This window comes from Bufo bufo, chromosome 1, assembly GCF_905171765.1.
Source record: "Bufo bufo chromosome 1, aBufBuf1.1, whole genome shotgun sequence".
NCBI lineage: Eukaryota > Metazoa > Chordata > Amphibia > Anura > Bufonidae > Bufo > Bufo bufo.
In genome coordinates this window covers 600,599,428-600,608,336 of record NC_053389.1, presented here as the reverse complement: position 1 = coordinate 600,608,336, position 8,909 = coordinate 600,599,428, and the positions used below count along the sequence as shown (strand labels likewise).

At 48.3% G+C, this 8,909-nt stretch overlaps 1 long non-coding RNA gene across 1 annotated transcript; it reads right to left on the bottom strand.

Annotated features, from left to right (window-relative positions):
* Window positions 1–261: 261 nt before the first annotated feature.
* Window positions 262–1,207, bottom strand: LOC120985503. Its single transcript, XR_005775527.1, has 3 exons — window positions 1,147–1,207; window positions 952–1,063; window positions 262–288 (listed from the first exon to the last, which is right to left on the bottom strand). It is a non-coding gene; the product is annotated as an uncharacterized LOC120985503 (long non-coding RNA).
* Window positions 1,208–8,909: the final 7,702 nt, after the last annotated feature.

The following is an 8,909-nucleotide window of genomic DNA, read 5'->3' as shown; positions in this document are numbered from 1 at the left end:
AAGTACTGAGGAACCCATCTTGCCTACACAGGTCAGAAAGCTGCTGGATTTTCAGAAAAGGTCAGAGAACCCCTTTAGTGTAAATCAACATCCATGTAATAAATGATTATCAGAACCAGGCTTGTCTAGGGTTTTCTATTCCTTTTATTACAGAACTTCTGCACTGTGGTCATTTCCAGGAAAATAAAAGTAGAATTGAAGCTACTAAGGTGATTCCGCAGGTGGAGGTTACTGGGATAATGCTGAAGACATTGCTCTAGTTAGTAGACTCCATGGAACTCTTCTTTCCTATAAGACAGAAGACACATAAACCCATTCCTCTCTGCTGGTTCTGGCACATCAGTCTGACCGTGTAGGCTGACCCTTAGGCTACATTCACACGTCAGTATTTTTCTATAATCCGATTTTCTGTCCGTTTTTTGCGGATCCGTTGTTCCTGAAAATGTTTCCGTATGTCATCCGTATGTCATCCGTTTTTTGCGGATCCGCAAAAAACGGAAACATGTATAAATTTCAATAAGCAAATAAGTTGTTTTGGATTTCTTAAAAAAATAAAATTTAAATGTCATTTCCAGGACGGATTCCGTATAAAACGGATGACATACGGAATGACATCCGTATGTCATCCGTTTTTTGCGGATACATTGACTTTGTATTGTACCAGGATCCGATTTTTCAGGAAGAGAATAGGACATGTTTTATATTTAAATGGACATGCGGAACGTAACAACGGAAACGGACAGCACACATTGTGCTGTCCGATTTTTTCCAGGACCCATTGAAAATGAATGGGTCCAGATCTGGTCCAGATCTGTTCCTGAAAAAACGGAACAGATCAGGAAAGAAAAAACGGACGTGTGATTGGACCCTTACCATTATGTTTCTTCTATGTACATCAGACCTAACACATAGACATTGAGGTCTATCTGAATAAGAAATGCAGGTTATTACCGGTTTTGTGTCACTGGGTCGATGGAAATGCTTGTAAAGTCCATTTTCAGTTTCTTGTAGGCCATGAACTGCAGGGCTCCATCTGATGTTCCCAGCAGGCCTGGTACAAACCCTACAGATATAAGACATAAAGGTTACTGATGGTAAAGCCTGACATCTATGATGATTGTAGGACATTATAGAGACACTGATTACCTTGTGCAGGAATTTCTTCCTGCCCATACATTGTAGTAAGAGCATGGAACATTTCCTTTTATCATGAAGGGTCAACACCAGCATTGTACTGAAGAACAAGACAAGTAAAAAAGGGTTAAGGCATTTGCATGAAAGAAATGATGCAAGAAATGAGTCTCACAAGGAACATACCCAAGACAACAATTATGGTCTGAACAGTGTAAGTATAGCGGTGCAGTGGTTAACACTTGTACCTTGTTGGCCTGTGGCCATAGGTGAAAACTGTGTGGCAGATTTGTTGCACATGATAGACTTATATCTTCCATTCATCTACTCACATCAATGGAACTGATTTGACCTATAAAATACCGCAGTACGAGGCACACTCACTCTGTATGTACAGTGGGATGCGAAAGTTTGGGCAACCTTGTTAATCGTCATGATTTTCCTGTATAAATCGTTGGCTGTTACGATAAAAAATGTCAGTTAAATATCATATAGGAGACACACACAGTGATATTTCAGAAGTGAAATGAAGTTTATTGGAATTACAGAAAGTGTGGCTATAATTGTTTAAACAAAATTAGGCAGGTGCATAAATTTGGGCACTGTTTGTCATTTTATTGATTCCAAAACCTTTAGAACTAATTATTGGAACTCAAATTGGCTTGGTAAGCTCAGTGACCCCTGACCTACATACACAGGTGAATCCAATTATGAGAAAGAGTATTCAAGTTTCCCTCCTCTTTTAATTTCCTCTGAAGAGTAGCAACATGGGGGTCTCAAAAACAACTCTCAAATGACCTGAAGACAAAGATTGTTCACCATCATGGTTTAAGGGAAGGATACAGAAAGCTGTCTCAGAGATTTGAGCTGTCTGTTACCACAGTTAGGAACATATTGAGGAAATGGAAGACCACAGGCTCAGTTCAAGTTAAGGCTCGAAGTGGCAGACCAAGAAAAATCTCGGATAGACAGAAGCGACGAATGGTGAGAACAGTCAGAGTCAACCCACAGACCAGCACCAAAGACCTACAACATCATCTTGCTGCAGATGGAGTCACTGTGCATCATTCAACCATTCGGCGCACTTTGCACAAGGAGATGCTGTATGCGAGAGTGATGCAGAGGAAGCCTTTTCTCCGCCCACAGCACAAAAAGTGCCGCTTGAGGTGGGCTAAAGCACATTTGGACAAGCCAGCTTCATTTTGAATAAGGTGCTGGTGGACTGATGAAACTAAAATTGAGTTATTTGGCCATAACAAGGGGCGTTATGCATGGAGGGAAAAGAACACAGCATTCCAAGAAAAACACCTGCTACCTACAGTAAAATATGGTGGTGGTTCCATCATGCTGTGGGGCTGTGTGGCCAGTGCAGGGGACTGGGAATCTTGTCAAAGTTAGGGACGCATGGATTCCACTCAGTATCAGCAGATTCTGGAGACCAATGTCCAAGAATCAGTGACAAAGCTGAAGCTGCGCTGGGGCTGGATCTTTCAACAAGACAACGACCCTAACACTGCTCAAAATCCACTAAGACATTTATGCAGAGGAACAAGTACAACGTTCTGGAATGGCCATCTCAGTCCCCAGACCTGAATATAATTGAAAAATCTGTGGTGTGACTTAAAGAGAGCTGTCCATGCTCGGAAGCCTTCAAACCTGAATGAACTAAAGATGTTTTGTAAAGAGGAAAGGTCCAAAATATCTTCAACCAGAATCCAGACTCTCATGGGAACCTACAGAAGCGTTTAGGAGGCTGTAATTTCTGCAAAAAAAGGATCTACTAAATATTGATTTCATTTCTTTTTTGTGGTGCCCAAATTTATGCACCTGCCTAATTTTGTTTAAACAATTATAGCACACTTTCTGTAAATCCAATAAACTTCATTTCACTTGTCAGATATCACTGTGTGTGTCTCCTATATGATATATTTAACAGACATTTTTTATCGTAACAACCAACGATTTATACAGGAAAATCATGACGATTAACAAGGTTGCCCAAACTTTCGCATCCCACTGTATGGCGCTCGGTCTGAATACACAATGCAGGGGGTGCTGCGCTCTAGTGAATATAGCAGCCCACGCAGGGGTCAAGTCCTGAGAAAAAAAAGTGTGGGAAATCACCCAAGATCCACTGCCACCCCGACCCCTTCCCCCCAAAAAACAAAAATATATATATATTTCACAGAAAATTCAGTGCAACATAAAACGTAAACAAAAACTGGAATTTGCGCTATATGTCTGTTCAGACATAATTAGTCTCTTTCATATTATAAGCTCCCCTTATATATTATTTACTTACAGTTCTGAAGACTCAGGGGTGCTGGCAGGCTTGGCCTCAGGGGTGCTGGCTGGCTTGAACTCAGAGGTGCTGGCTGGCTTGGCTTGGCCTCAGGGGTGCTGACAGGATTTGCCTCAGGGGGGCTGGCTAGCTTTGCCTCAGGGGTACTGACAGGCTTGGCCTCAGGGGTGCTGACAGGCTGTCACGGATGAGAGTGGGGGAAACCCTCATCCGTGCGATGTTATAGGAATAGGAAGCTGCTAGGCCAGGACAAAAGAATTAGGGAGAAGGTCACCTCCTAACGCGTCCCTAACTCTGACCCTGACTCCTAACTGTATGAGCCAACCCAGATGGTAGGAGGGCTCATACTCAGGAACCTCGGGTCCCTACTAGCCCTCAAGAGATCCCTGGACTAGGAGTAGGGTAAGACGACCTGTTCCTCCTAGACACGGAGGAACAGGAGTCTAAACTGGCCAAGCTGCAAGGAATGGGAAACATCAAACAGCATAAGGATATGGCAGGCGAGTGAAACACTTCCACACCTACCTGCCACAGACACACTGACTGGAACCAGTGCTCAAATGCTGTTGTCCACACCAAACACAAAAGGACACAGCACACAACATAACTCACACAGGAAACCAGATCCATAGCTGCAATAGGGTGAAACCCCACACAGACAAATCATAACATCAGTACATATATTTTATGACCACAAGGGTGGCCCTCACTGGACAGATGGTATAAGACCAGGAGGATGACTCCAGCATAATGCATGGCTGGAGTACCCCTCAGCTTCAGGTCTCAGCAGAGGCTAAATAGCCCAAGTAGCCACACCCACACAGACACACACTGGAAAGGGAATTAACCCCTCCAATACCAGACAGGGTAGTGAAGCCACTTAAATGGGAAGTGCACACACACATAAACCCCGTGCACACCAAACAGGGAAAGTGCACACATATAACACAAGTTGCCATAGGCAACCGCATGCATAGACAGTGAGCAGCCCAGCAACAAGCTCAGGCTGCTACACTGCCAACAACACCATGTTGCCAGCGGCAACCACACGTGAGACAATATACAAACTGCCCTCACCTGCGGTAGACAACGAACCTAACCACTGGCAACTGCATGCGGCTCAAAGAGTCACGACCATAGGCCGTGACACTCCCAGCCTTCAAAGCCCCCCTACCAAAAAAAAAAAAGGAAACTAGTGAAGAACTCAAAACAGGGATGGGAGAAAGGAAAAAGTAGGAGAATCAGCGTCAGTGCATACGAGTCTCCCCAGGACTGCTGCCAGCCCCTGGAGCAACACCCCGGAACCAGGGCGCCGACTGCCAGCCTCTGGAGCAACACACAGGAACCAGAGACCAGCAAACAAACAGCCCGGAGAGACCACACTGAACACTGCGTCACTCTCCACTCACGTTCCCACTCCAGTCGCTGCCAACAGCCACTCCTAACCAGCACACAGCCGGAACACCCACGGAATGCTGCCAGCAGACGACCAGAGATAGGGACATAGAGAGGGACAAGGGATCACCAACACGGACACGGAAGGCAAGGTGGCGGGGAATAAGCCACCAACCGTGCCGTTAAAGGCGAACCCCATAACGCTCTCCCTCCGGACAACGCGCATGTATGCCGAAATGCTGGCAATACATGCTGCACCCTCTTTCGAAGGTAAACCACGCAAGGAGCCATTGTGGTCATACTGTCACGCATGAGAGTGGGGAAAACCCTCATCCATGCGATGTTTTAGGAATAGGAAGCTGCTAGGCCAGGACAACAGAATTAGGGAGCAGGTCACCTCCTAACGCGTCCCTAACTCTGACCCTGACTCCTAACTGTATGAGCCAACCCAGATGGTAGGAGGGCTCATACTCAGGAACCTCGGGTCCCTACTAGCCCTCAAGAGATCCCTGGACTAGGACCAGGGTAAGACGACCTGTTCCTCCTAGACACGGAGGAACAGGAGTCTAAATTGGATAGGCTGCAAGGAACGGGAAACATCAAACAGCATAAGGATATGGCAGGCGAGTGAAACACTTCCACACCTACCTGCCACAGACACACTGACTGGAACCAGTGCTCAAATGCTGTTGTCCACACCAAACACAAAAGGACACAGCACACAACATAACTCACACAGGAAACCAGATCCATAGCTGCAATAGGGTGAAACCCCACACAGACAAATCTTAACATCAGTACATATATTTTATGACCACAAGGGTGGCCCTCACTGGACAGATGGTATAAGACCAGGAGGATGACTCCAGCATAATGCATGGCTGGAGTACCCCTCAGCTTCAGGTCTCAGCAGAGGCTAAATAGCCCAAGTAGCCACACCCACACAGACACACACTGGAAAGGGAATTAACCCCTCCAATACCAGACAGGGTAGTGAAACCACTTAAAGGGGAAGTGCACACACACATAAACCCCGTGCACACCAAACAGGGAAAGTGCACACACACATATAACACAAGTTGCCATAGGCAACCGCATGCATAGACAGTGAGCAGCCCAGCAACAAGCTCAGGCTGCTACACTGCCAACAACACCATGTTGCCAGCGGCAACCACATGTGAGACAATATACAAACTGCCCTCACCTGCGGTACACAACGAACCTAATCACTGGCAACTGCATGCGGCTCAAAGAGTCACGACCATAGGCCGTGACACTGGCTTGCCCTGAGGGGTGCTGGCTGGTTTGGCCTCAGGGGTGCTGGCTGGTTTGGCCTCAGGGGTGCTGGCAGGCTTGGCCTCAGGGGTGCTGACAGGCTTGGCCTCAGGGCTGCTGGCAGGCTTGGCCTCAGGGCTGCTGGCAGGCTTGTCCTCAGGGGTGCTGGCAGGCTTGGCCTCAGGGGTGCTGGCAGACTTGGCTTCAGGGGTGCTGGCAGGCTTGGCCGGGCAGAAGGAGTGTGGGAGACTGTGAGGCCTTTTTTCTCCAAGCTGCTCTGGAAAAAAAATATTTTTCATTACACCTCAGGTCAGACCACCAATCAGACCCCCGATGTTAATCAGACCTCAGCTAACAGCCCAAATACGATCCCCAAAGTTAATAAGACCCTAATAAGACCTCAGATCACACCTCAGCTCAGACCCCAATATGAATGACCCCCAATCAGATCTCAGTAAGAGCCCCATGCGCCATAGCAGCCCCCAGTAGCCTCATAGCAGCCCCCAGTAGCCTTAAAGCAGCCCCCAGTAGCCTCATAGCAGCCCCCAGTGCCTCTCACCAGCTCCCAGTGCCTCTCCATCAGCCCCCAGTGCCTCTCTATCAGCCCCCAATGCCTCTCACCAGCCCCCAGTGCCTCTCCATCAGCCCCAATGCCTCTCACCAGCCCCCAGTGCCTCTCCATCATCCCCCAGTGCCTCTAACCAGCACCCAGTGCCTCTCCATCAGCCCCCAGTGCCTCTCACCAGCCCCCAGTGCCTCTCCATTAGCCCCCAGTGCCTCTCCATCAGCTCCTAGTGCCTCTCACCACCGGCCCCCCAGTGCCTCTCCATCAGCCCCCAGGCCCCCCAGTCAGTGCCTCTCCATCAGTCCCCAGTCAGTGCATTGGTGGGCAGTGCCCTCCCCGGTATTAAAATCATTGGTGGGAAGTGCGCCCCCCCTTCCCCGGTATTAAAATATTAAATTCATTGGTTGGCAGTGCCCCCTCTCCCCACCCCCCCCCCCCCGTATTAAAATCATTGGTGGGCAGTGCACTCTCCCCGTATTAAAATCATTGGTGGGCAGTGCACCCTCCCCGGTATTAAAATCATTGGTGGGCAGTGTGCCCCCCCCATCATTGGTGGCAGCGGAAGTTCTGATCGGAGTCCCAGCAGTGTAATGCTGGGGCTCCAATCGGTTACCATGGCAGCCAGGACGCTACTGAAGTCCTGTCTGGCTGCCATGGTCAGTTAGTCAGCAGTGTAATGCTGTAATGCTGGGGCTCCGATCGGTTACGCTACTGAAGTCCTGTCTGCCATGGCCAGTTACTCTGCAGCATTATACTTACATGCTCTGTGGCCGCCCGGTGCTCCTTCTTCTTGTAACTCACAGGTCTGTGCGGCGCATTGCTTATGCTTATAGCAATGCGCCACACAGACCTGTGAGTTACAAGAAGAAGGAGCAACTGGGCGGCCACAGAGCATGTAAGTATAATGCTGCAGAGTAACTGGCCATGGCAGACAGGACTTCAGTAGCGTAACCGATCGGAGCCCCAGCATTACAGCATTACACTGCTGGGACTCCGATCGGAACTGCCGCTGCCACGAATGATTGGGGGGGGGGGGCGCACTGCCCACCAATGATTTTAATACTGGGAAGGGCGGGGGGAGGGCGCACTGCCCACCAATGATTTTAATACTAGGTAGGGCAGGGGGAGGGCGCACTGCCCACCAATGATTTTAATACCGGGGAGGGGGGGGAGGGCGCACTGCCCACCAATGATGCAGCGTCCCCATCACCATGGGAACGCCTCGGATGTAGATTATCCGATCCGAAAACTCCGATCTGATGGTATATTTTAACTTCAAGCATTACCTACAGAGGACCAGAAAGCGGTGAGTACAAAACCTTCACCGCTTCCTGGTACTTTTGCCCGGCGTTAAAGATGGGCGGCCCTGAAAGGGAACCGCGTTCCTGCTATGAAAAAAGTGCAGGAACGCTGTTCCCACACGTTCCCGCAGGACTCGAGTTCTGAGCCCACGTTATGGATCACAGAGGCTACGCTCCCCACAGCCTACAATGGAGAGGCAGCTGGCAATGGAAAGGCCGGGTATCTCAGGTTATGGGGAGTACCTCCTCGATGATCCAGTGAACATGGGGCATGGCTCGTCCATGCCATAGGTGGGATCCCGCACCATAAATGTATATGATGGAAATACCCCTTTAAGCTCTATTCCATCATTTTACTGGGATTCTTATAGTAATAGCACTACAAAATGTATGACTAGAGTACAATGGAGGGAAAGCAGGCTGACAATCAATGTGACCACTTTTATAGCACCCAGCAAGGTTGTCACCCCAGGTTTTCATGCACTGATGCAACCCACCCCATCTGGTACTGCTGAATAACTAAATGAGTTTACCTTTAGAAGCCTTGGAAAGATGAGTATCATCTACTGTAGGAACAGCAATGGCCGCCAAATGAAACAGCAGAGCAGATTTATATCTAATGACAGGTCACCACATCTTCAGTCCAGTCCTGTCTTGGGGTGGGAGTTGGGTGACAGAAGCCCCTGCCTTTCTCCAATCAGATGAGAATATAAAGATATTAGTGTTTTTATGTAATGTTCACTTACAAGAAGTAAAGCCTCACCTCACAGATTTGGGGTAAGCCCCTAAGTCTCTGCCTTAATTTACTAACAGGAGCAGAGATCTTGAAAATGGTGAGAAACTTCACTACAAAGCATATTTGAAAGCTACATGTGGTATCATTAAATTGTTAGGGGTACTACAACCCCCAGCTTGCCCAGCATATATTTACATAAACATT